We start from the raw sequence: 27,351 nt of genomic DNA on the forward strand, positions 1-27,351 counted from the left end.
TTCTGGAGGGGAGGAGGGTGGGGGGATGGGTTAGCCTGGTGATGGGTATTGAGGAGGGCACGTTCTGCATGGAGCACTGGGTGTTATGAACAAACAATGAATCATGGAACAGTACACCAAAACAAATTATGTAATATATGGTGATTAACATAACAATAAAAAATTTTAAAAAAAAAGATCATCATGGCCCCAAATGCCATGCTCTGCTGCCTGAGCCTCTGTCCACCGCCCCCCATCAGCACCCCACTCTGAGATCTTGCCCGGCATTCCCTGTCTTGTTGCTTCTCTAAAACCCACAAGCGCTGTTATTATTGTTGTATTCCTAGCTGTCCTTGTGAACAGGTTAGTTCCTCTGTCTAGGGAAGGGAAGTTCGTCATGTTCTTTCTATGATGACCAGACAGTGGACAGAGTCAGGCCCCAGGGGAGATCCCCCAAGGGCTGGGAGTCAGGTTCTCCACACCCCGGACCCTTGATTTTAAGATTATAGACTCTTTGTAATTACAGAGCACTTTAGAATTTGTATGAAGTATTCTACTTAGTAACAATTATAACCACTAGTTATTACGGACTAACTAGACACCAGATTCTGGGCAAGCCCCTTCCCGATTATTCTCACTTCTAACGCTCACACTAACCCCAAAGTGTGAGGACCACTGTCGTCACCATGAGATGAGGAAACTGAGGCCCCGAGAGCGTGGACGGCCTGCCCGGGGTTGCAAAGCGGGCGAGCAGCAAAGCGATGCTTTGAACACAAACATTTCTGACTCCAAAGCCTCCGTGCTTCCTTATTCTGTGCCTGGAGCAGCACACACATGCAGAAGGCTTGAGCAAGGCGACCCAGTGAGTGTGCAGGGAGCCGGACTACCTCATTTCAAATCCTGCCTCTCCCAGCTTCAGTGCTTGCTTGCCGGGGCCCAGGTGAGTCGATCATGGACACAGGACGCTTCCACCCACCTCTGAGAAAGAACCCTTCCTTCCAAGATTTCCCAGAAACCTGCTCACACAAACCCCCTCCTTCCTTCCCCTGAGTGAGGAGGAGGTGACCTGCCCAGGGACGGAGCCGTGGTGGGGCCGCCTTGTGTGGCCTGGGAGTCCTGGAAGCCTCCAGACTCGATCCAGGGGCCCCAGCGTGGCTGGAGCCTAACCAAGGACCGTCTCCACTCACTGGGGTTGCCAGAAGGAGCAGATGGGAAACCCAATGAAAGACAGACGGCTTGAATCCAGCAATATCTCTGCCAGGAGGAGGGGAACCTTTTTTAGGAAGAATCCCTGGGGAGGGGCGGAGGATTCGTGGGGGGCCGGAGCCAGCTAGAAATAGCTGTCGGCAACAACTACCAAGTGCTCTCGTTCTGGCGCTTTGCTGTGAGAAAGAAGGAATCGTCAATAACAGATCAATCACTGGAGCTTAACATCTTTTGATAAATGAGCTCACCTAGCACCAAGACCTGGGTTTCAAAAAAAAAAAAAAAAATCATCTACATGGAACGAAGCTGCTGGGGGGAAAGGCCGATTCCAGATCCGGGGCGGACATGGGGCGGTGTGGGTCTGCAACAGCTTGTGGGTGATGAGGAGTAACTGATGAAGAATGTCTTTAAATGACGGGGAGATGCAGAAAAAACAGGAGGGGCTCCCGCTGGCCAAATCTGGGATAACTTTATCCCTGAAATGAACCGTGACAATGATGGATAATAGCACTCTGGGGGTGGGGGGAGGGAAGCCATACGCTGGGTGCAGGCCAGGGAAGGGAACGCTGCTCCCTTCTGGAGAAGGGTCAGTATTAACGGGAGGTGGGCTAATCTCATTAGGAAATCACCAGCTGACCACCATCAGTGCACGCACTGACTTGGGCAAGGCCCAGGGATGGACGCGCCAGAACCGCTGGGTGACAGACTGATGGGGGCGACAGACTGACGGGGGCCGGCCACTCCTGCAGCCCGGAGCCCCGCCCACCTGCCCCACCGACAGCTGAGAGATGGCCAATAACCCAGGGTCAGGGGACAGGCCTCTACATACCAGGACAGACCTCCTCCACCAGGCCACCAAACCTCGCCTCACCTACAGGGACGAAAGGCTGCACGTGCTCCCTGGCATGAGGTGCCAAGAAAGACAGGGCAAACGTTTAACCCGATCCACCGGTGAGGGAGTCATCAGCCATTCCAAAGTCAGACTCTGCAAGGCATGGAGTTCTTCTGAAGGGCCCGTGTTCTGCTTCTGGCCTTGGCTGGCCAGCTCCCCGGGGTCTGGAACACACCCCAGTCCAACCTCCTGCCCTCCTCGCCCAGCAGACCCCTCCTCACCCCTCAGAACTCAGCCTAGACAGCACTGCAGTGGGCAAGAAGCCTGCCCCCACCCACAAACCACCACTCTGGCCCTAATGTATCTGCGTCAAAACTGGGTCACTTATCTGTTACACCCATGGATCGGATCAAGAGCGCCCCACCGCCCTCCCGCCCGGGGATGGGTAATGTGTCGCCTCATCTGGCTATATCAGCACTCAGGTGTTGTTCTTGAAAGAAAGGAGGGAAGGGGGGGAGGGAAAAGGGGGGAGGGAAGGGAAGAGGGAGGAGGGGGAGGAGAGTGGGGGAGAGAAGGGGAGGGGAGGGGAGGTGGGAGGTCACCTGACAGGTAACAAGGGCAGCCCTGTGCCCTGTTGCTCCTGGTAGAATTCTCTTGCTTCCCTCTGAGCTCCTACTGCTTAGTCGCTGATTGCCCCCGACTCCCCTTTGTGCAGGGGCTGGACCTCATCCAAGGAACCCACCCCCACCTCCCCTGCCCCCTGGCTTCCAGGATGGCTCAGCCAGCAGGAGACGGAGGGAAGGAAGCTGAGTGGGGGCTACTGCACCCCCACCCCCCAGCAGCACGCCGCGGACCAGGGTCACTGAGCTCCACTCAGTGGCCTCAGCTCTGGCCGGACGGGGGCCAGCCCCTCTCCCGTGGCCACAGCCACCACCTGCTCAGGTCCCAGCCTCCTGCTCTCAGCCACTGCAGGCATCGGGGCTTCCTACTGCTCCCCGAGCCTCACCTGCCTTGTGGGTCCCCCACCCCGGCTCCATAAATGGGGACTTCCTTAACGCCTTTCCCGTCATGCCTCTCTGGAATGGGTTAAATGGTGGCCCCAAAAAGGTACGCCCGCGGCCTAACCCCTGGAACCTGTCATGGTGACCTTCTTGGAAAGAGGGTCTTTGCTGATGTGGTTGGGTTAGGGACCTCGTGACAAGATGGTCCTGAACTTAAGGCGCGACAGAGGACAGACACACAGCTCAAAGGACCCCGTCTCCAGAGGGTAGAGACACAGTAAGGGGACCCCCGGGTCTGTCTCAGATTCCCTGCAGATGTCCACACTCCGCCCGGGGGCAACAAGCCCACCTTCTCCATCCACAGCCCTGCGCCAGCCACCCAGGGGAGCCCCACGGAGCCACCTGCTGCCGGAGCGGCAGTTCGGTGACCCGTCAGCCCCTCCAGCCACAACCCAGGGACAGGAGGTTCCGGGCCCATGCCAGGACATCCACCCCCGAGTCTCCAGCACCCCGTCTTCAGAGGCTCAGAACAGCACAAAGCTGCCACTGGAGACACATGCCACAATTTGGCAAAAGCACAGTTCCGCCCGAGAAAACACAGTGGGCGCTCGGGCTCTGCCAGGCTCGGCCCGGCTTTCTCCAGGTGTATACCTCCCCTCCCGTCACTCTGCCCCCGGGTCTGTCCAGGTCAGCCCAGCCCATGGTAGCAAGGGCCAAGGCGGGCAGCTTAGACAACAGACTCCCACTTCTCACAGCTCTGGAGGCTGGGGTCTGAGATCGGGGTGTCAGGGGCGCATTGCTGGTGGGGGCCCTGCTGCAGGCCGTCCCCGGACAGGCACCTGCTGGCTCTGTGCTCACACGGTGGACAGTGAGCGAGCTCTGGGGTCTCTTCCTTCAGGGCCCCCCACCTCGTGACCTCCTCTAGCCTTAACCACCTCTGCAAAGGCCCCGTCTCCAAATAACAGCTGCACTGGGGGCTGGGGCTTCAACATAGGAACTGGGGGCGACATCAGCCCATGGCAGGTGACTTTATCCTCTGTGGGTTTAGTGTGTTCAGCAAATCCCAAGGCCTCTTGGGATCTCATCTTTTGCATTTGGTCAAGTGCACAGCAGGCCCTGGGGATGGGAGGAGGGGGGCTCTGCTGCAGGCAGAAGCCCTCCCCCCACCCCCGCCCCTGCCCCTGAACAGAGCCCCACCTCCAGGGCATCCCAAATGCTAACCTGGCCGGTGGCAAAAGACTCCCTCCTTTGCCCCACTGGACTGGGCCCCAACCCGAGCCCACTAAGATTTGAACAAACACTCACATGGTTTCTAATGGCTCAACGATGACCTCCCCCCGCTCAAAGAGCCTGCCTGATCAAACGCAAGGCTGCGGGAAGAACCGAACTGAAGGTGGGCCCCTCGGGAGGGGAAGAGCCTAATTTCCACCACACAGTGAGAGACCCAGAGGGGCACCGCGTGGACCAGGCCCCCGCCTGCATTTTGTTCATCTGACACTGGCCTCCCACCCAGCGCACACGGGGTCTCCAAGGCTGAGCCAAATTTTCCTGCCATTCCTGCTCATCCAAAGCCCAAACCACGGTCACCCACACTTCTGTCCCTTTAACAAACTCACGTCTTCCTCTGTGCTTGTATTCCCCAGCGAATACACTTGAACTTGAACGAATTGGCTTACACAGTAGCCCAGGGCCGCGCACAGAGGTGCTGTGGGAGGGGGGTGGGGCCGGCAGGGGCTGGGGGTCCCAGTGGGTGCAGAGAGCCAGGCCGAGTGTGCCATGTGGCTTGTGGACCATGGGGCATGGAGTCCCCCAACGCTGACCTTGCCCCTCCCCCAGCAGGGGCTGGCTCTCCACACCATAGCTCCAGAAAGGTCCAGAACGCCTTGGAAGGCAGCAGCATGCCCATGAGCCTTTGCAACAGGGACATGCTGTTCTGCCGCCACACCGGTGTGGGGTCCCCACGATGGCTGGATGATGGTACTGCCCAGAAATGCCTCGGTGGGCCTGGTTCCCCAGCCCGGGGCCGACCCAAACGCTGTCCTACACCCCCACGGACCAGACACTCGCCCAGTGACCAATCCCTCCGCAGTGCCCATGGGGCTCCAACACCACAGACCTCGTGCACAGCCATCCATCCGCGTGGCCAAATCGCCTCTCATTCTCCAAACAAATGCTTCCTGGGTGCCGGCGACATGCCAGGCTCTGCAGCTGGGGGAGCTCACAGATCAGCAAACGAGAGAGGTGACCAGTCAAGGGCCCAGGTGTGGTGGGGCCCGTGACAGAGGGAAGGGCCCTGTCCTGGCCCCAGCATCAGGGGGGGCTCCCCAAATGCGCAGGGCAGGAAGGCAGGCTCCAGATCCAGGCACACTGGTTGGAAACCTCAGCTCTCCTTATACCAGTGACAAGACCCAGGTCCATTCTAAACCCTCTGAGCCTCAGTTTCCTCACCTGTAAAATGGGGCCCAAAGTCACACCAAAGCTGTGGGGTCGTGTGAGAGGCAAAGGAGAGGAATGTAAAGTGCTTACAGGCACAGCTCCTGGCCCAGGGCAAGAAGACAGTGAATCTCAGCCATCATTGGCATCACTGCTGTTATTCTAAGTAGAAACTTCAACCAGGAACAGGAGCATCAGGTGCAGAGGCCCCCAGGCAAGAGAGAGCGGCAGCACCCTCAAGACTGCAGGAGCTGGATCCAGCTGCTGCAGGGGTGCACGGGTGAGCGTGACAAAGACAGTCCCTCAGAGTCGAGGAAGGATGAGGGCCTTCTGAGTGCAACGGGGTTTTGAACAGACGTGGCACAGTCAGATTTGCCTGTGAGTGGAATCACTCTCGCTAAAGTGTGAAGGACACACTGGGATGTGAGAGGCGGATGAGGGAGGCGGAGGCTCTTGAGGATCCTGGCATGAGATGGTGGAAACCTGGGCCCAGCAAGTTGGAGGAGGTTGCTGCGGAGACAAGAGCCATCCAAGAGAGAGAAACAGTAAGAACAAGCACCTGCTAAGGTGGACGCGGTGAGGCCGAGGGGGCGTGGACCCGCTGACACCATCCTTCACCATCCATAGCTTCTGCAGGCACAGCCTGGGCCCGGCGGAGCGCTGAGGCTCTGCCATGCGAGGTCACTCCTGGCCAGGAACACGGGAGCCGGACCAGCACCAAACCCCGAGCAGCCCTGCGTGAGCATGCGGCACGGTGCCTCTCGCGTCCCTGCACACGAATGTAGATCATCAGTCTCCGCTGGGGACGGGAACCCGGGGGTAAGCGTTGTTACCCACATGACAGAGGTAGGAGGATTGCTCTGAGAGACGGATGTGATTAACAGCCAGGGGATTTGATTTATGAGGAAAGATCAAAAAGACCCGAATCTGGAGAGCCAGAGGGGTGAGAGCGTCAGAACCGGGGCATGGGGCACAGGGGGACGCTAGGAGCCAGGAGCTCCAGTGGGGGCTGATCTCTGGGGTGAAACCAGGAGGAAAGCTGACAAATGAGTATGCAGTCTGAAAGGAAGGGAACTTCCTGACGTGGGGATGGGCTTTCCTGCCAGGTCACAGGGACTCACGCGCAAGAAGCAGAGACCCGTGGCCCACACTCGGGACGTTCAGCACAAGGGCTGGCCGTGCACTCTCCTGGTGGGGGAAGCCAGGGGGGTGTGGAGAGGTGGAGGGACGCAGGACACGGGTCCTAATGGAGGTGACAGGTGGTTCTGTGACCCAGCCCTCGAAGAGGCCTGTAGCAGTCAGGGTTCTCCAGAGACAGAGCCTGTGTGCATGTGTGCACGTGCGTGTGGAGAAAGGTTTAGTCTAGGAATTGACTCACAAGATTGTGGGGGTCGGCCCGTCCACAGTCTGCAGGACAGGCCAGAGACCCAGAGAAACGTGGATGTTGCAGCTTGAGTCCCAAGGCCATCTGCTGGCAGAATTCCCTCCTCCTCCAGGGACGTTGGTCTTTTTTTTTTTTTTTTTTTTTTTGGCTAAAGCCTTCAACGGATTGGGTGAGGCCCACCTACATTATGAAGGGGTCATCTGCTTTACTGAATGTCTGCTGATTTAAATGTTAGTTCATTTTTAAAATATCATCACAGGGGCGCCTGGGTGGCTCAATCGTTAAGCGTCTGCCTTCGGCTCAGGTCATGATCCCAGGGTCCTGGGATCGAGCCCCACGTCGGGCTCCCTGCTCAGCAGGAAGCCTGCTTCTCCCTCTCCCACTCCCCCTGCTTGTGTTCCCTCTCTCACTGTGTCTCTGTCAAATAAATAAATAAAATCTTGAAAAAAAAATAAAAATAAAATATCATCACAGTGACATCTAGACTGGTGTTTCACCAAATACCTGGGTGCTGCAGCCTGGCAGCTATAATATTAACCATCGTGGGGTCCCTGTCGATGCACATTTGTTCTTACGGTCCCCCATGGGCCTGGCCCTGGGTAGGGGACATGGTGGCAGAGAACACTGGCCCTGCCCCCACAGAGCCCCTGCCATGATGTGGGGCGTGGATCAGCAGACAGCCCCTTCTCCCCGACCAAACGAGAGCCGGATGCAGGGTTTAGGCACGCCTCACCGAGAATGTGGGCTTTATCACAACTAAGCCATGATGAGACCTCAGAATGAAACTCACTCCCAGAGCCACAGGAGGCCTGAACAACCACAGGCCCCCACACCCACCCCGCCAGCTGGCCATGGTCCCAAGCGCTCTCCCACTCTCTGGGCAAATGGGCAGATCCTAAAAAGCATGAACAGGGAGCCACTGCAGGCGGGGCACCATCCTAAGTCCCATACAGACAGCTCACTGAATGCTCTCAGCAATACAATGTCCATTTCCCAGGTGAGTAAACCGAGGTGGAGAAGCTAAGTGAGTCACCCAGGGTCACAGCAGCGGTGCAGCCGGGATTTGGACACAGGTTATGGGGCACTCAGCCCCAGCCCTACATACCACACCTCAGTGAGGAGGATCAGAGGGGGCTCCCACAGGGAGTGACATCGAACTTGGCACACTGACCCCTAGAGGACCTGAGGGCCCACACAGTAGAGGGGCCGGACTAGAGACCTGAGAGACCCTGGTGCGTGACACGACTGATCCTCAGTTTCCTCCCCTGTAAAATGGGAGCAAGGCTCCCTTCTGGAAGTGGAGGCAAGTGCCCGCCCTTGGGATGCTCAGGGATGGCCGCGATCTAGGTTTTCATGCTGCAGAAACCACCTAGTGATGGAGGATGGTGGGAGCATGGGGAAAGGTGCCCCCCCCGTGCCCCCCACTGGGAGTGGCAGAGAGCCAGAATGTTCTCCCGTGGGAGGCAAGTACTCAGACTGCAGCAGAGGCAGGAATAGGTGGGCTAGGGGCTTGCAGACAAGAGACCCATCAGGATGGGGTGGGCTCCAGGGATGTGGGAGAAAGTCCGGCCCAGCAGGCAGACCCTGGCCCCAGCAGGGAATGGCCAGTCTAGAAGCGGGGTTTGGGCGTGGGGCCAGGTCACCTGATGTCTCTCTCCCCCTGACTCCGGGTTTAGACCCCAGCTCGGCCACTTGCTAGGTGTGTGACGTTGGGGCAAATCACCAAACTGCTCTGGGCCTGTGTCCTCAGGGGAGATGGCGTGTAGCTCAAACAAGACCAGCACACACCAGCACCTAGAACTCACCTCACTGGAAATGGGTGACCTCTCCTGCTGCACCACCAGGCTGCCCAGGACACAGCTCTTCTTTTCCTACGTTGGACCTAAAATAGTCTATTTGGGGAAGTACACAGCTGCAAGCATCACCGGCTGGAGACTCGCCTGATAACGTTCTGGTCTATTTCTTCTGGATGTTTTTAATTCATATTTTTTCCATACACGCACATCTTGTGGTATGCATAATGTTGCCTTTTGCTTTTTTTTTAATGTGACCATAAGCATTTTACTCTATTATTAAACATTTTCATCACTATCACTTTAGTTAAGACGATACAAAATCTTTTAATATGTAAATACAAGACTTACTGATTGTCCTCTATCTCCAGATGTTTTTTCTCCTAAACGATTCTGATAAACATCTTGTCATCTACTTATCTCTTTGTCCAAACTCTTTTTTGCCTCCATTCCCTAACGTGGAATTCCTAAGCCAACCGGCTCTTGACAAACAGGGACAAGTCACTTCCCAAAATCTTGCAGTAACTCTGACTGCCTGAAGCTGGGTGCTGGCCACACCCACGCCACCACCACTGGGGAGACCTCGCTGGGTGCACCACAGGGTCCGCTCTAAGCGCTGGTCTCTGGCTCTGGTCTTGGTTCTCCCTCCACTCCGACTCTCACCAAGTTGTCATGACAACTTCCTTCCAGTCACATGCAGAGCCAGGTGCACCCACGTGGTCCTCACCAGTCCAAATTTCAAAACAGTTGTTTTATGTTACAGTTCAAGAAAGTTCTCCTAGCTCTTACATTCTTACCGTTTCTTACAGTTGTCATTGTCATGGCTTGAGATCTTCTTGTTATAAGAAAGAAAACACCACAGACCCGAGGCTCCCTTGAGCTCCTCCCCAGGGCCTGCCCTCCTCCCTCCCTGTCCCAGGGTGGTGGTGACCTAGAGGCTGGTACATGCCCACCCTGAGTCTTCACTCTCACTGCTTACGTGTCCATAAAAAAAAAAAAAAAAAAAAAATTGGGAACTTTGTGGTTTCAAACACAATGCGTTTTCACAATGTTTTGTGTTTTCAAAATGTATGTGAATGATCTAAAGCCTAATTCTGCAACTTGCTCCTTCCCAACTGCTGCATTAAACCAAATTAAAACACAAAACAAAACACCACCACACCTCCTCTGGGGCCCCTGGAAAGCCTCAACAGGGCGGCACTGATAACGCCATTCCCCCACTTTCTTCCTTCTGGAAAACAGATTCATCCTGGGCTCATGGAAAAGCCTGGATGTTCTTAACTCCTGGAATCACGTGGTAATGAAAACGCCACATATGAAAAACTTGCAAAGGACAGCAAAAGTTGTTCCTGGAGCAAAATGTGTAATCTTAACATTTTACATTGGAAAAGGGGGCTGAAAACTAATAAGCTGAGCATCCAACTTAAGATACAAAAATCACAAAGGAAGAAGGAAGAGAATGAATGAATGAAACAGAAAAAAAGGAATGATGCAAATACTCAACCAAGCTGACATCCACTGATCTCTGATAAGAATGATCAAGAAAGGGGCATCTGGGTGGCTCAGTCCATTAAACATCTGCCTTCAGCTCAGATCATGATCTCAGGGTCCTGGGATCGAGTCCTACACCAGGCTCCCTGCTCGGCGGGGAGTCTGCTTCTCCCTCTCCCCCACGCCCTCTTTCTCTCTCTAATAAATAAATAAAATCTTTAAAAAAATGATCAAGAAAAACAAAGGGAGTCCATAAACAATATTTGGAATAAAGAATGGGTGTGACTATAGATATGTCACAGACTAAAATGCTAATAAAATAAATCTTAATGACAATACCTCTAAATATAAAACGAAATAGACACATTCCTTACTGAACTCGCAGAGGAAGAAATTAACATTTGAAGAGCCCCACGATTTAAAGCCCAAAGCAAGAATCAACCCTCTCTCAGCTGGAAGGCTCTGAGCCTGGATCATTCCAGTCTTATTCCACATTCCCCGTTTCTGAAGCCTGTACAAGACTGATGCCAAAACCAGAGACAAACTGTATGAGAAAGAAAAATGCAGCTAATCGCACTCGTGAACAAAGATGGAAAAATCCTAAACAAAATATTAGCAGCAGGACTGAACCTTTTGTACAAAGTTAGTGGAAATGTAACCACATCATAGGCATGATGGATTTATCCTGGGAATGCACGGATGATTTTACGATAGAAACCCTAAGTGTGCATCACCATACCATCAGGTTAAAGGAAATACGGTCATCTCAATAATGCAGAAGAAAATCTGATGAAATCCAACAGGATGATTTGGAACAAAACAAAGCAAAATAAAAAATTTTAGTAAACTAGAAACACAAAGACAGTTTCTTAACTTGGAAAAGTATATCTACCAAAAGCCTACAACAATTGTCATCCTTCCTGGGTGAAAACTAGAAACAGTCCCTCTACTAGGCATCAAAAACAAGAAGTTGATACTCCCTACTTCTGTTACGTCATGCTAGAGATCCTAGCCATTGCAACGAGGAAAGAAAAAGAAATAAACTACAAGACAGTAATGAACTCTGGTTATTCATCACAAATATCTATATAGAAAACCCAAAGGAGATCTACAATCAAATTATTAAAAGTACTAAGAGAATCCAAAACTATTTTTGAAGTTAAGTTTTACATAGAAAAATCAATTAGCTTTCTACACAACAGCAACAAACAGAAAATGTAATTTTAAAAAGACAGCATGCATAATACCAACAAAAAATCTTAACTACCTAGAAGTAACTCTAATAATTGTGCACAAGACTTTTATGGGAAAATATTTTTAACTGAGGTACAATACACATACAGTTAAACTCACCCTTTTTAGTATATAGTTATACAAATCTTAACAAATATATGTGGTCATGTAACCACCTCCGGAGTCAAGATAGAGAGCATTTCCATCAGCCCAGGTAGTTCCCCTGCATCCCTAGAGCTGTCATCTTGGGCCCAGCGTCCCGTGTACCCAGTGGAATGGGTATGATACTCAGGAAAACACTACCCCATACCAAGGGCTGAGCTAGGGGTAGGGTCACTGGCCACAGAGGCTAGGATGGATGAGAAAGGTTCCACTAATATACTAATGTGACCCTACTAGATAAAAACTAACACAGGTTCTCAGACACAGAGAAGTTAGGACATTTCTGTACATAGTAGGGCCAGTAACCTTCCCTACACCCATAGGTTTCTCCAACCCAGGGCCCTGATGCACAGAGAGGTCAAGTTATGTCCAGAGTCACAGCACAAACACCTTCTCCCCACCATGAACTCTTCTTCCCTGTCTTTCTCTTCAGCCCAGAACCCTGGACGTGCACAGAGGGTAATAGGGGAGGGGACGGGGGGGAGGGGACGGGGGGGAGGGGAGAGTTGAAATCATGTGAGCACTGAAGAGTGACTTTTAAACGGTTCAGAGAAATAAGGCCTCCGATGACACATCTGAATTCTATCAGACATGATAATACAGGGTAGCAAATCCATAGTGGCTGGAGTGAGTGGAAATGGGAACCATGGGAAAGCCTGGGGCTGGACGAGGTGCTGGCCTCAGTCCCAGGCTCTACCCACAAAGCATCCATGTCCCCAATAGCAGAGGTACCTGGTTCCCAGCCCACCCCACCAGGGAAGCAGGTAGTCCTCAGGGGAATGGAGGACTCCATGCCCAGTGCTCCACAGGGCCTTGGCACCAGGTCGTCGGCAGCCGGGCCTGCCCTTCCCACTGCCCTGGTCCCAGAAGAGCCCCAGAGGTCAAGGGTCAAGCCCACTCACACTGCATCCCTGGTGGCCACTGAGGTAGCGGTGGAGCCTGTCTGCAGGCTGCGTGTGTCACTGGTGGACCCTGGGCACCCTTGGGCCTCCGCACAGGGAACTTCCCACCCTCGCCTCCCAGGATAGCCGTCCCTCCACAGGTCGGCCTGTCGGGCTCCTATCTGTGTTCAGATTCCTCGGTGCTCCCTGGGAACCTACAGCCCTGTGGTGACGGCCAGATTCCACCCCTCTTCCCAACTAGATGGCAACCATCTCCAAGGCAGGAGACTGCCGGGCCCAAGCCCTGTCTTCCCCACTTCCTTGCTGTGTGACCTTAGGCGAGTCTCCGAACACCTCTGTGCCTCTGTCCTTGTCTGTAAAATGGGGCTGGTCGTAGCAGCTTACGCATGCACATTTTACTTTAGAAGATTAATGGAGGGGCGCCTGGGCGGGCTCAGTCGTTAAGCGTCTGCCTTCAGCTCAGGTCATGATCCCGGGGTCCTGGGATCGAGTCCCACATCGGGCTCCCTGCTCAGCGGGAAGCCTGCTTCTCCCTCTCCTACTCCCCCTGCTTGTGTTCCCTCTCTCACTGTCTCTCTCTGTCAAATAAATAAATAAGATCTTTTTAAAAAAATTAATGGAATGTATCCTCTCTATGTCCCAAGTGCCCAGGGTCTCAGAGACACCTGCCGAGTGACTGCCCGGGGAGGGATTTTGCCCCGGTTACCTCTCTGCGGACTCTGTCTGGTAATAAGGCAGGTGCAGAGCAGCGATGCAGTGGACCAGGCCACCTGGGTTCAAATCTCAGAGCCCCTGACTCCTTGCTGTGTGACATCAGGGAGGCCAGCAACCTCTCTGTTTCTGTGCTGTAAATGGGGTAGAAACAGATGATGCACAGCAGGTGCACAGTGAGGCCTCAAGAAGTCACTGCTCTTCCAACCATTAATAAAAGTAACTTTCCTTCCCCTCCGACTCCCCTCTCCTCCCTCCCCCCCCCGGAAAGGCTGGAGGAGGAAGGCAGGAGAGTGATGAGGCCCCGGTCAGCGCCCCAGTCAGGCGAGGCCGATAAATGGAGCCTGATCCAGGAAGGATTTAGCAAGCCCCACAAGTTGGCCCTAAGCAAAGCACCGGGGCCCGGGCGGAGGTGCTGGGGCCGAGACAGGTGAGCTGCAGACGCCCAGCCACCCCTCGCTGCCCCCTGGCGGCCGAAGCCCGCAGCACTGGCCGGTCCGCAGGTGGCCAGCCCGCAGGAGGCAGGTCCCGGGGTCACGTATGTGAGAGGCAGGTCAGCAGGCCCCCAGGGCAGCAGCCCCAGCCCAGAGGCACAACTGAGGGGATGCGGGACCGCATCAGAATGGAGCCGGCTTTGTACCCACGTGCCAGAGCCCAGGCACTCCAGCTCGGAGGGCACCTGGCTGGTGCCAATTGTGCCCACCCGCTAGGCCCAGACAGACGCCATTTGGCGGGGCACTCGGGCAGGGTAAGACTCAGCAAGGACAGCTTCTGGGAAAAGGCCACTGACTTCTTCGGCCTCCGTCAGTGAGCACACAGTGGGGACAGGCAGAGCTGGGCTCTGGACCCTGCTCCACGGAGCATGCTGACAAACGCTGCACCAGATACAGCCCTCCTCACGCGCACGGACGCGGCCTAACCATGGTAACGGTCAGTCAACTCTGGGAAAGCCTGCTGTTCCCGCCACGGAGCCCAGGACGGAGCCCAGAGCCACATCTGGACGCCAGGAGGACGCCCACCCTCTGCTGCTGGGCCCAGGAAGCAAGGCCAATGTGGAGGAACCCTAGCTGTAGGCTCCCACCCCAAATCCCCCGGCTGGGGGCGCTGGGCATGCCAGTGGGCTTCTGGAAGGCTCAGAAGCAGCCCACCCTCGGTGGGTGCCCCCTGAAGATGAGCAGGGCTGAGCCAGGCTTAGAGGGACAAGTCCAGAGACTCGCCAAATGGCGGAGGGCCAGGTTAGGTGCAGAAACAGTAAAGATGAGTATGGGCCAGCCAGTCCCCAAGGAGCCCACGGTCTGACAGACACAGACGGGACGCTTCTTGGGACAGACACTGGAAGGATGCATCAGGCTGAGGCAGACCTGGAGGAGGCAGGCAGAGGGAGCAGCAGGTGGGAAGGCCGGGCGGAGCTGAGCACGGGGAAGAGCGGGGCCGGAGGTCCTCGGTCCTGTGCGGAGTGCGAGGTGGTGGGCCACGGGCAGATGCTGGGAGGTGGACAGACCCCAGGTGAGGCCCAGCAGGGTCCTGGTACTTCCCACACATGCACCTGACCCTCCAACAATCCTGGAAGGTGAGTGATCTTATCCTCCTGCAGAGATGAAGAAACTGAGGCACAAAGAGGCTAAGAAACTTGTCCAAGGCCACCAGACTAGTACACTGATTGAGCCAGGATTTGACACCCCCACCAAGCCCAGGCCCTAATGCCTCCTGGGCAACAGGGAGCCACGGGAGGTTACTGAGTGTGGGGGTGGCTGGTTCTCTGTGTGAGGTTGGGTGGAAGGAGGCTGGGGGTGGAGTCCTGGGCACAGCCCGGGCCGCTGCAGGAAGGAGCTGCACAGGGACCACAGAGCCAAGCCATCCTCGGGTTCTGCAGTGATGGTGGCGGACATGCCGACCCTGAGATAGTGGGGGCGGCCGAGAGGACCTCATGAGGACGGGCGGCCCCCAGGTCCGCTGCACTGCCCAGCTCCCCCTGCCAGGCCAGGCCCGTGCCGCTTCCTCCCTGTTCCCCAGAGCCCCTGCCCAGGTTCAAAGCCAGGCCTTCGGGCAGCTCTGAAATGCTAGCAGTATTAGAGACACCACCTGGGACCCCCCCCCATTCCAGAAGTCCCCTTTTCACCTTTGCCAGGGGAGGCTGGCCCCAGTCATTTCTCTGTTCTGTTTTGCTGTTTCCCCGTGGGAGAAACATCCACAGAGAGCAGCCGTTCTCCTCCAGCGCCCTCGGCTCCGGGGCGCAGGGCCGTGGCAGGGCGGGGAGGCGGCGGGGGTCCTGCGCCGTGAAGCCTGCCGCGCCCCGGGCCGGCCTGGTACACACACAGCTGGGCCTGCGAGAATAACAGAATACAAATTCATATTAATGTTCTGTTTAGCCAGAATCTGAATTTCAAATCGGGCCCCACGTTGATTCAGATGGATGGCAGCCTGTCTCCCGGAACCCATCAAGGAGTGCGGGGGGGGACCCCCCGTGGCCCGCCAGCCCCGCGGGCAGCCAAGTGGCTCTCTGCGAGGGGCCCAGCGCCTCCAGCCGGGGTGCAGGGGGCTTTGTACCAAACAGGCGGCTCCAAACCCTCCCCTGGGTTTACTCGCCAGAACTCCCCCAGGAACCTCCACTTGATACGGAGGTTTGTTCAGCCTTGTTGAGGTAGAAGAGACAACATGTAAGCTATTTAAAGTGCGCGCCCTGGTGAGATGTGATACACGGCCCCGTGGCAGACCAGCTACCACACCCACCATCTCTCCCGTGGGTGTGTGTGTGTGTGTGTGTGTGAACCCCAAAGTCCCACTCTCAGCAAAGGTCAAGCCCACAACACAGCGTCATCATACAGAGTCATCCGCCCTGCTCATAGATTTACACGAGCTCCTCGGGCCCTACCCCTCTTACAGCTCAGAGCTCGTGCGCTCTGACCCACCGGCCCCCGGCCCCTGCAACCACCCTTCCGCTCTGTTTCCAGGAGTTTGACTTTGTTTCCGATTCCTCATACAAGTGACACCATGCAGGGTTCGTCTTTCTCTGTGGGGCTAATTTCTCCCGGCATCGCACCCCAGGCGCGTCCCCGCCTCTGCAGGTGGCTGAGCAGTACTGGGAGGCGGCCTCTTTCCTGTTAACTCTGCCGCCCTCGGCCGCCCGCGACACCATCTGCCCAAGAATGACACCCAATCATTCCCTCCTTCATACGTTCCCCTTCTCCCGTGGCCCCGCTGTGCCTGGCATTGGCTCACGGAAGGCTCTCCCTGCACTGGGACCACCAAAGGCACGGTCACTGTGGCCTGTTTCTCGCACCCCCTACCCACACTCTGACCTGTGGCAAGCGCCACCCTCGGGGTCTCATTCCCCTCGTCTGGGAAATGGGACAACGGTACCCGCCGCCCCTGCATGGGATCTAAGAAACATTCCATTCTCTCAGCAGCACTCGGCAAGCATTTGGCGCCCCCCGCCCCATGTTCCAGGCCCTGTGCTTGGGGCGGGGGCTGGGGGTGGAGGGGATGGGCAGGGGTGACCACCACAGTGAGCAAAACAGACCAGACTCTTTGCCCCAGTGGAGCTGATGTCCCAGAGCCGTGGTTCTCAACCAGGGGCAGTTTGTGCCCCAGAGGACACTTGGCAACATCCGGAGACATTTTTGATTTTCATAACCCTGGGGGGTCAGGGTGCTACAGGCATCCAGTGCGTGGAGAGCGGGGGTGTCCCTAAAGTCTTTAAGGCACAGGATGGCCCCAAGCAGAGAGTTATCCACCCCAGAAGCCAGTAGCGCCAGGGTCGAGAAGCCCTACTCTAGGGGAGAGACAGTAAACAAGATAGATAAGTAAAACACATAGATTGCTAGAAGGTGCTATGTGCTAAGAGTTCACACAAAGAAGCGAGAACACAGCTCCATCTGCCCCAGCACAGCAAGAATGAGGCTCAGCACGCAGGGGACGCTTCCAGCCCTGAGACCCAAAGACAGGCCGCCCGCTTGGCATCCACGCAGGCCAGAGACGGCCCCCCGCAGCTGCCAGGGGGACCCAGAGATGAATGGGGCCAGGTCCCTGCCCCCAGGGCCCCTGGGGCCCCCAGGCTAACCGAGGGAACACACACAGAGTGCTCCGAGGCTTTGGCCACCTGTGGGCCGTGTGCCCCTCAGCAGGTGGCCTGAGTTTCAATTCTCCCATATGTGAAATGGGGACAGTGGAGGGACCTACCCTGTGTGGCTGTTTCGAAGTCAAATGGGACCCGGTCATGAGAAAAGCTCAGTCAAGGGCCACTGCTGTTATGGTACACAGTGGTGCAGGGACACGGAAGGTTCTGGAACACTGGGAGGAGGGACTGGTGAGCGTGCCTTCAGGAGGCACAAAAGCTGAGAGAGGCTTCATCCGGGAAGGGGCACCCACTCCACCTTGAAGGCTGAAGTTCACCAGGTCACTAAGACCAGGAAGGACGGCCAGACACAGTGACCCGAGTAGCTGTCACCGAGGCAGAGAGTCACTGTGTGTGTGAAGATGCTGAGGGACAGAGAGGAAGAGGGCAGGAGGTGATGCTGGAGAGGGGTGTAGGGCCCAGCAGCCGCAAGGCCACGAGTACCAGGCCAAGGACCTGACTTCATCCTCACCTCCTAACTGCCCCTGACAGTCTGTTCTCAACTCAGCAGCCAAACGGATCCCTGGAAACCCAAAGCCAGACCAGACCCTCCCATCCTAAGCCACATCCTTACAAGTCTCTCACAGAGAATAGGACCTTTGAACTGGGCCTTGAAGGATGAGAAGGGGTTTGTCGCGGGGGGGGGGGGGGGGGGGGCCCTTCTGAGAGGGGTCCTGCATGGCTGCAGGGTGCTTCACACAGAGGAGAGGCGGCAAGCTGGAGTAATCCCTCACAGGCCTGGAGGTGGAAGTCCGGTGGAGCCGTCCAGGAGGGGAGCTCTGAGAGTCTGACGCTGGCGGGGGACACACTCAGCCTCCCTGCCTCCCTGGATCCTCACCCCCACCCCATGCTGGGGAGCACTCCGCTCCATTTCGAAGCGCAGAAATGGGAGCCCAGCAGGGAGGGTCTGCCCCATCCCGACCCCAGGCTGCAACATTCCCCGGCTTTCCTTTGCAGGGAACTTCTGTCGTCCTCAGGCCCTGCCAAAAGGTACATACTTTATTTGTTTTTAGATGTGTTAAGACGTAAACATGCTTCAGCGCTTGATGGTCTTTTAAACATACCTTGTCTCTGAATACCACGTTGTTGAGCTCACGGGCTCTGCGGCGCTGGTGCGTTTGGCCGGCGCTCGAGCTGTAGCTGGCTCCTCCACTCAGCGGAGGGGCCCTGGGGTGGCGTCCAGCCTCTGCGACCGAGCCAAGAGCTGCTGGGACCCTCGGCCACATGGCTCCTGCCGTCGGGTGAGACCCTCGAAGGGCCGCCGAGGTCTCGCCAAACCTGCTCCCAGACGGGCGGCACCGTCTGCCAGCACACCTGCTACACACAAGCCTTCGGATTGGCCCGCATCCTGCCAGTGATTGGTCGATGCCCAAGCATGTGATGCCCACATGGCCAATGAGAAGAGAGCTGCCCAGGGGATGCCGGCAATTTCTCTAAAGCCCAGGACTGACTAGCCCCAGCCCTAACCCCTAACCCTGACTCACTGGACGGCCGGGCCCCCGCTCTGCGTCTGCACACGACACTCCAGCCACCCCGCGTCCACCAAGAGGCCAGGCAGAGCAGCGAGATGGAAAGCCCGGTCCCTGGGTGTCCATCACAGAGCCCCTGAATGAACCACCCCTGGGACTGCCCTGCCCTGCCCTCGGACTGCAGCCTGTTACAGGGAACTGTGAATGTCCTTACTGTCTTAGTCATCCTGAGTTGCCCCGATGGCCTCCCAGCTAGTTCTCCAGCAATTCCATGACGGCTCACTCTCCTTTTTAGCAAACTTATTTTCTCGTTAAATCAGCCAGAGCTGAGGGGCGTCTGTGTGGCTCAGTGGGTTAAGCATCTTCCTTCTACTGAGATCATGATTCCGGGATCCTGGGATCGAGCCCTATGTCCAGCTCCCTGCTCAGCAGGGATCTTGCTTCTCCCCCTGCCCTTCTCTCCCTGCCCCTGTGCTTGCTCACTCATTCTCTCTCTTGCCTCTCTCTCTCTCCAATAAATTAATAAAATTAAAAAAAAAACCCAGCCAGAGTTGGTTTCAGTTACTTGCATTAGACTCTCCACTCCTGATGATGGACAGGAGAGCCTGAACTCAGGTCTGCCTGCCAACGAACAATGGGGCCAAGACAGGAATGTGGGAGTGCTTGGAGACAGAAATGAGAGAGAAGGTGGAGCAGAGGCTGGGGCTCCAAGACATAACCACCCCTTCGTGGGTGGGAACACCAAGGTCACAGCAGGGCTCAGATCTAGAGGTCACAGTGCAGGAGCACGGCGGGGTCAGATCGGGGGGGTCACAGTGCAGGAGCACAGCGGGGCTCAAATCCCAGAGGGACTGGAATGCCAAGCAGAAGAATGTTGACTGTATTTTTTAAAGTCACAAGATTTTGGGGCACCTGGGTGGCTCAGTTGGTTGAACATCTGACTTTTTAAGATTTTATTTATTTGACAGAGAGAGACACAGCGAGAGAGGGAACACAAGCAGGGGGAGTGGCAGAGGGAGAAGCAGACTCCCAGCTGAGCAGGGAGCCCGACACAGGACTCGATCCCAGGATCCTGGGATCATGACCCGAGCTGAAGGCAGACGCTTAACGACTGAGCCGCCCACGCGCCCCAAACATCTGACTCTTGATCTCAGCTCAGGTCTTGATCTTGGAGTCATGAGTTTAAGCTCCGTGTTGGGCTCCACGCTAGTCATGGAGCCTCCTTACCAAGATAAAAAATAAAGTCACGAGATTTTGACCAAAAGAGTCATCTAGTGAAACTGGCACTTTACGGGGTTTGCCTAGATGTGGTAGTTAGGGGTCCCAGAGGGGGGCCCGGCATCCTCCAAGCTTCCACCAGGAGCCAGCCAGGGCCCACACCGTCTCAGCTGGTGCACAGAGCTCCCCTCCGAGGGAGAGCGTGCTCTCTTTTCCAGATGAGTCCTGGGGCACAGATCAGGGAAGCCACTGCTCCAGCCCCCAGCTGGTCAGGAGTACAGCAGGAATTCAGAGGGACACCAAACCCGGGGCGTTTCGCTGCATCCTGCCGCCCCAAGCGTTAGGAGAGAGTTAGCACCTAGGTGTGATACTGCCCAAATCACCCACCCTGCTCCGGCAGGGGGAGACCCCTACACCGACCAGCAAAATGTTTCTGTAATTCTTAAAACCCAGGGACTGGGTCACTAGCTTTAAAGCCATCTCGTCTCACGGCTGCCAAGTCTGATAAGTGACATTCCATCTTTTTATGCTACATTAATTTAAATAAAGCCTTTGCCAGATGACAATCTCTGTCTGTGTGTAATAAAATAAGCTGAAGAAATCTTACCACTAGGCGGGAGCGGGGGGAGAGAAAGGTCAAACTTTGTCAGGGTCTCGGAAACCACGGGAAGATCTTCCCTTCCGGCCAGGGAAGCAGAGTCCAGAAAGTTCTGCTTCCGCAGGTGGCTGCAGCAAAGGCAGGCTGGCAGGGCCTGGACCTAAACCCAGGGCTGTCTAAGTTCACTCACTTGCCGCTCACCGGTGAGCACCGAGGGCAGAGAGAAGCTGAAGTGATCAGGGAGTCTTCCTGGAGGAGGAGGCATTTTATACTCTGCATCAAAGGGTGAGTAGGAGCCAGGGGCATTTAGAACAGGGAACGGGCTTTCCCTGAAAGGGGAAAAGTATGAGCTAAGGCTCAGAGGTGAGGGCGAAGCTGCAGGTCAAAATAGAGCCTTGAAGTCCCCGACGAATCTCCCTTTTAAACTCATCTCAAACTGGGGAGCTGGAGAGGAACTAAGTTGCAAAGGAAGATTTGCTATTCGCTTTCTCCTTGAACAAAACTCTCTGGCCAAGATTTTTAAATCCTCTTCCCTCTTGAAAAAAAAAAAAAAAATCTCTGGTTTCCAGCTTGCATTTTTGGCAACCTCGTTCCCCAAGTCTCGGCATTCAGGAGAAGCAATGCGCTCACAAGAAGGCGTGCGGCCGCCAGCAGGGAAGGAGGCCAGGGCGGGTGTGAGCCAGCCGGGTGGGAGCAGAGAAGGAAGGGGGGAAGGGGGCCTGGGAAGGGTTCTGCTCTGAGGGGCGCCACCAGAGGGAAGGAGAGTGGCGCCACGGAGTGCCAGCCCCACGCACACCCCAGGCACTGCCCGCGGGCGGCCTGCCTGAACTCGATGACACTTCACGCCCCGGTCCGCCTTTCAGGGGCCAACACTGGTGAAGCACCTGCTGGGGGCACCATGCCACTGTGTGCTCGGATAAAGGGACTGCCTCTCTGTGACTCCTTTCCCCCTCACGCGGACAAATTTCCTTCCTCGATGGGAGGGGTAGTCCACCAGAGGGACTCAGGTGCGTGGGGAAAAGGAGACAGGACTTAATGAAAGACAGCCCCCGCGGAAGGGGTCTCGTGTGGACAACCCCAGCATTGGCGAGGGCAGCAGCCGGCAAGCAGGCGGCCCCAGGCGCTGGGCTCCGTTCCTCACAGACTCCGAGTGCACCCACTCTTCACTGGCCGTCGGACCCCACAAGACCCAGACGCAGGTCAGTGGAGTTGACACAGACACAGCACGAGCCGGAAGACCGTTCTTGCCCCACGGAGCTTGGCTGGGGGCAACGGTGTGTCAGAGGTGGTCGTGTGAGCAGAGGCCTTAAGCGCACTTGCATTGTGAGACTCGGCCTCTTGTGCTCTGGGGATCCACCGTGAGCTTGGCACCCAGAACAAGACATGTGGAGGGGACCTGAAACCAGCCCCAGGCCCGGAGCCAGACCCTGCTGGCCCACAGACTTGCTGCGGCCATCCTGAAGATCCATGAGCAACGAAGTATTTCCAGAGGTGGAGGTGACTTGTCCCGCGGTATGACTGCGGCCAGAACTGACTGATACATAATGGTTCCATGGTACAGTAACGGCTTGGTGGGCGGTATCGTCAGAGCTCAGAGGAAATCCTAAGCAATTAGACAAGACTTCGGGGAGGAGGTGACATCAAGTATGAGTGAAAGTCAGATGCCGTTCCAGGCAGAGTAACCACAGGCAAGGAACAAAGGCGGGGATGAGCATGGGCTCAGAAGGGAAACCGCACGGTAAGACGCTTGCTGTCACCAGGGCATGGGATCTGGGGTCCCCGGAGCAGCCCCAGCTAGAGCACGCCGAACAGGAAACCCACACCGTCCAAGGCAACTGTCAGGCCCGCACAGTAATCCTTCCTTGGTTAACCAATCTGGCCACCCCCGTCCTGCCCCTGGGAGACCTGCCCTTGTCCACTGTCCTCCACGGGCCCGGGCCAGTGCTCAGTGGAGAGCGGAACCTGCTGGCCCACGAATCTCCATGTTCACCTCCAAGTTGGGCATTAGAGAGAAGGCCGTTCATTCCTGGGGGCTGACCCCCTTCACCGTCTTCACCGCCCACCTCCTCCTGGTGTGCTCAAAAATCTAGAAAGCTTCCGGTCCTTTCCATGCACATGCATCCACCCTCAACAGTCTTGTCTAAGCTTAGACTCGAAGCCTGAAGACTCCGAGTGTCTCCTGCTCTGGGCCCCGCCCCCTGCCCCGGCCTGGACCCAGTCACCTTTGTCCTGGGGTAATTCGAGACACCAAGTTCCAGAGAGAAACACCTGCCTCCTCACTGGACCGTGACCGGCGGGTTCTCTCAAGGGCCCTGGAGAAGGAGCGGGCAGCAGCCCCACCACGGCTGCTCGCATCCAGGTCGGCGTGGGGTGGAAAAGCACTGCCCTCTCGGCCCTGCAGAGCCCCTGGGGGCAGGATGCTTGGTCGCGGGCGATGCCAGCCAGGCCTCTCGCTCCATGTCCTTGGAGACAGGCTGGGTCTGGCGTCAGCTCACCCCTTTCCTGCGGGATTTCTCCACGAGGAACCCACATATGCCAATATTCGGAACCTTTCCCTCCATGCCCCCCACTACAACCCCGATGGCACGTGGTCATTGTCCCAAAGCCGAGCGGAGGACAGTTAGATAAAACGTCTCACCACGGCACGACGCAGGTCACCAGCTTTCCCACCTGTCACGAGGCTACACCAAACATCACCCTGGCTCCCTTTTCCATCCAGCCAAGTTCACATTTCTGGTGGTGTTACTTACGGCATCCTGCCTCTGGGCACCAGAATCTGATATAATCAGGCCTTCATGTAGCTGCACAGATGGCTACCTCATCTTCCACACTCAGAGCCCCCAAACGGGCTTCTGCTGAGCTGGTCACTCCTCCCAATGGACACCCCTAGTCCCTTGGGACGCTCCTTGGGAGGAGGAGCGGCCCCTGGAAGGGCACTGGGGGGACGTGTGGACCTTCTGCTCCCACCAGAGGGTGGGGTTTCAAGAGCCACACCGTGAAAACCGACCCATGGGATGGAATGGAGATGCACCTCCTAGACTCACCATCAAGGAAGGGGGCGGGTGACCTTCAATCCCCACCCCCTTCAGGGATGGCCTCTGCTGGGAGGCTCTGCACCTGGGCCACAACCTTTCCAGGGGCAGCCGCATCTGAGATGTGATCCAGGCTGGGGTAAAAGGACCCGACCATTTTGACCCAACGTTTTACAAACTGAAGCGTCTTTTAGCTCCGGAGCTCTCCAGAGGGCTGAGCAGGGCTGGCCTTGGACCTGCATCTCAGCTGGACGCCTTCCTCTGCTGAATCTGCTTCCTTCCCCTCCTTCCCCAGGAGTTGAGTCCCAAGGGTTCTCCCTAAAACCTTCCCGGAATGCTACACTCCACCTTGGAGTTGGCTTCCCAGGAAGCCCAGCCTGGGACACCAGGACGTGTCACTTGCACCCCAAGAAATGTGGTGGAAGCTGTGCATTGTGAACACTTGGGGAACGAGGCCAGGTCTCAGCACAGACTCAGGAAGAAATGCAAGGGCCACACAAGAGACCAGAAGGTCTCAGGAACCAGACCAGACCAGGAAGGACAGGTCCCAGGGCCAAGGATACAGCCCGGATATGTGCAAGGCCAGCAGGTGCAGGGAGGCAGAAGAGGGGAGCGGTTGGCACAGAGCCAGGGCTCCGTCAGGGAGAGCAAGGGCCAGAGGGAACAGAGTAGAATGACTCAGGCAAAGAACCAGACAGAATAAGGGGATGCATCCCATCCCCCAGACTCTCCAGCTATGTTCTGATCGCCGTTCCTTTTTACGGCTGTTCCCTCCACAGGAAAGCTCTAGAAGACTCTCCCACCACCCTTTCTACAAGCAGGCTGGATAGTGGCAGTCCAGGCCTCATCAGGAAGTTCCAGAATTTGTTCAGGGACCCAGGCTTTTCCTATCTTCTTGCTCTAGGATCCTCAGCACAGTTTCCCTCCTTATACTCACAAGATGGCTGCCAGAACACCAGGCATCACATCACCATACCAGGCAGGAAGGCAAAGTCTATGTTCCAGAAATTCACTTGGATCTCAAGGACAGCACCCGGTCACATGGCCACCCAAAGTGCAAGCGAGCCTGGGAGTCTGTCCTTTACCAGGACACAGCGCCACCGGACACAAAATCAGGGTTCTGACTTATGTAAAGTGGGAAGGGAATATTGGGTAGGCAACTCACCCTCTTCCAGCTGTGTGGCTGTGGGGTGGATGGGAGGATCAGATTGGAGGCAGGAGGCCGGGGAGGGAGCAGGGCAATGGTCCTGGGGAGAGCTGAGAAATCCCCCGCGGTGGGAGGAGAGGCCAGCACACCACACAGCCAGGCCACCAGTGTCCTGGTCCGTGGGAGGAGCAAGCTGGACAAAGCACCCGCCCCAGCCAAGGCCCCGACCTTGTGAAGCCGTAGTGTGGGGCCATGGGCCCTCCCACAGCAGCCTCCCTCCGTCCTCTGGCCTCCCGGCCTCAGCCTCCCAGCTTGACCCAGGCATCCTTGTTCTGGTGCCCAGCCCAGGCCCGGGCCGGAGGAGGGGTCCAGTAGGGAGGGCTGAGCAGGACCGCCAGGGAGGCGGAGTGGGCCCTGTGGTTGGTGCTGGGGAACATTCCTTGGGTGGAAATCCCACCGGCTCGCTTCGCTGGGGGCAGGGTTTAGAGCACCCTCAGGCTGAAGGGCTGCGGTGGGCGGGCTGTTTCTCTGATCTCCTCCCAGGTTTAAATTCCGGGCAGGCCTGTGCCAAGACTTCTGCCCCAGGAGGCACCCCGTTTGGGAGATTCTCGGCCCGCGGCCCCCGCCCCGCCCCCGCCCCCAGGCGGCCCCTGATCCGCGTGGTCTTCCCTGGGCGGCTGGTGGCGCCCGCGTCCACAGGGAGACAGAGCTGAGCCGTCTTCTCCGTCCAGAGCCCTGTCCCCGCTCCCCCTCGCCGCCCCGCCCACGCCACCATTGAGATCCTAATGGGCACTTGCCTGAGCCTGCCTCAGTTTCCCTCGCTGTCCTGCTCACCTTTACGCCTCCAGGATCTCCCCTGCAGCCCCGCCCTGTCCGGGCCTCTGCGTGCCCAGCCCAAAAGGACACACGCTCACATACAACTCACGCACGTGTGCACGCGTACTCGCACACCACACACGCTCCCGCGCCCACCTCGGCCCTGCCCGGGCCTCCTGGCCACAGTGGCCCCGGGGCCCTGCTCCGGCCACACCCAGCAGCCGGGTTCTCTCCGGGCTCCTGAGGCAGGGCGGGGCAGGGCCAGCCCCTCCTCTCCTGCTGAGCCGCCTCTCCTGCTGAGCCACCTCCCCGTGGGCCCCTCTCCCTGTGCAGGCACCCGGGTCCCGGCCAGCGACTCCGGCACCCTCCCCAGGCAGTAACCCCGCGTCAGCAACCCCCACGCAGCCCAAACCCTCCTCGGCCCGTGGGAGCTGTCGGGCTGCCTCTGTCTCTGATGGGAGGTTCTGGTTGTGTTTCGGGGTCCCACTTGGCACCCCCCCGTCTCCCACTTCCAGGACCCTCAGGTCAGAGTCGGAACCCCTGCTCGTGGGCCCAGGGTTCAGCCTCCGGCTCTTCCCCTGTAGATGCCGCAGCCTTGGGGCCTCCCTGCTTCTAGTCTAGATGTGTGCCCTAAGGCAGGTCACTTAACCTCTCTGGGCCTCAAATCCACCCCTTAGGACAGGGATGCCGGGCCCTGCTTTGGTCCTGCGCTCAGCCTTGGCCCAGTCACTGCAGGCAGGACTACGGGCACTCAGACCTGCCTGTGCGGGGAAGTCACAGCCCCTCGACTGACAGCCCTGCTGCGGTCACGTGGAAGGGTGGGGGAGTTCCCAAAAGTCAGGAATGCTGGGCAGACAAATCAGGAGCAGATGAGCTCCTCTCTCCCTGGCGTGGGCATTGCGGGGATAACGGGCTTTCAGCCCGTAGGGCGAGATTGTGAGCACCATTTAGCTTGTCCACTTTTCTGAGAGACCAACAGTCACCCCCTCCCAAATAAAAGCCCTTACTGTGGGCCCAGGCTGGGCTGGCTGCACGCCTCGTGGTTTTCACTCAGTCTCCAGAGAGACTGGTTTCTGGACCCAGGTGTGGAAGAAGTGTGGACAGCATAGAGGGAAATGGGCCTGGAGGGGGCTTGCTGGCCTGCAGAAGGTGCAGCCGGGGCCCCGCACGGGACACACCCTATAAAAAATCCCTCTCAGCCAACATCACTGCCAGATTCTCATTTCCCCTGAAAGCTCGCCTCGTGCACACACTCGAAGGTGATGTTTGCCAAGTTCAGGCCGAGAACACAGTGGCTGACCGAGTACTCAGGATGGGGAAGGGCACCTGCTGGTGCTGACCTCACGTGGAGGGGCAGTGCGGGCTGCTCCGCCAGGTTATCTCGTGTCCTGCCCACGGCACAGTCCGTGTCCCCGCCCCGATCACATGCTCCATGCACATGCCAAGAAAGGTCACTCCGCCTGCTCCCCCACTTTGCCTTTCCTCACGGCCCATGCACCTGGAAATGTGAGGCAAGGGCTTGCTTTCAGGACCCAGGACCCTGTGTGGAGGCCACTGCCCCCAGAAGGCGAGGGAAGGGGACCACCCAGGCGGTATGACACCCTCAGGGGGCCCCTCGAGGACAGGTTTGCATGGAAGAGATTCCAGAATCCCCCTGGGGCACAGCAGACCTGTTCACGGATAAAATGGCAAGGGAACCCGACTTTTGTCGTATCATTGAGAGAGGCAAGCCAGCAGAGACACATCTCCCTGCAAGGGTGTCCTACAAACTTACCCATGAGCAGCACACAGGAGGTTCCTTGGGTTGGATAAAGGAATGAACGAACGGAA

General features: G+C 57.0%; 1 long non-coding RNA gene across 1 annotated transcript in view; it reads right to left on the reverse strand.

Moving 5' to 3' along the window:
* The window catches only part of LOC112835983 (uncharacterized), a 38,493-nt gene extending 12,746 nt beyond the window's left edge, over positions 1-25,747 (reverse strand). Inside the window, exons 1-2 of the long non-coding RNA XR_012377835.1 lie at positions 25,503-25,747; positions 15,247-15,451 (exon numbers count right to left, since the gene is read on the reverse strand). This is a non-coding gene — a long non-coding RNA (uncharacterized lncRNA). The remainder of the gene's footprint in view (positions 1-15,246; positions 15,452-25,502) is intronic.
* Positions 25,748-27,351: the final 1,604 nt, after the last annotated feature.

Source organism: Callorhinus ursinus, unplaced genomic scaffold (genome assembly GCF_003265705.2).
Source record: "Callorhinus ursinus isolate GAN/ISIS: 27379988/994484 unplaced genomic scaffold, GSC_fseal_2.0 scaffold4, whole genome shotgun sequence".
Classification (NCBI taxonomy): Eukaryota; Metazoa; Chordata; class Mammalia; order Carnivora; family Otariidae; genus Callorhinus; species Callorhinus ursinus.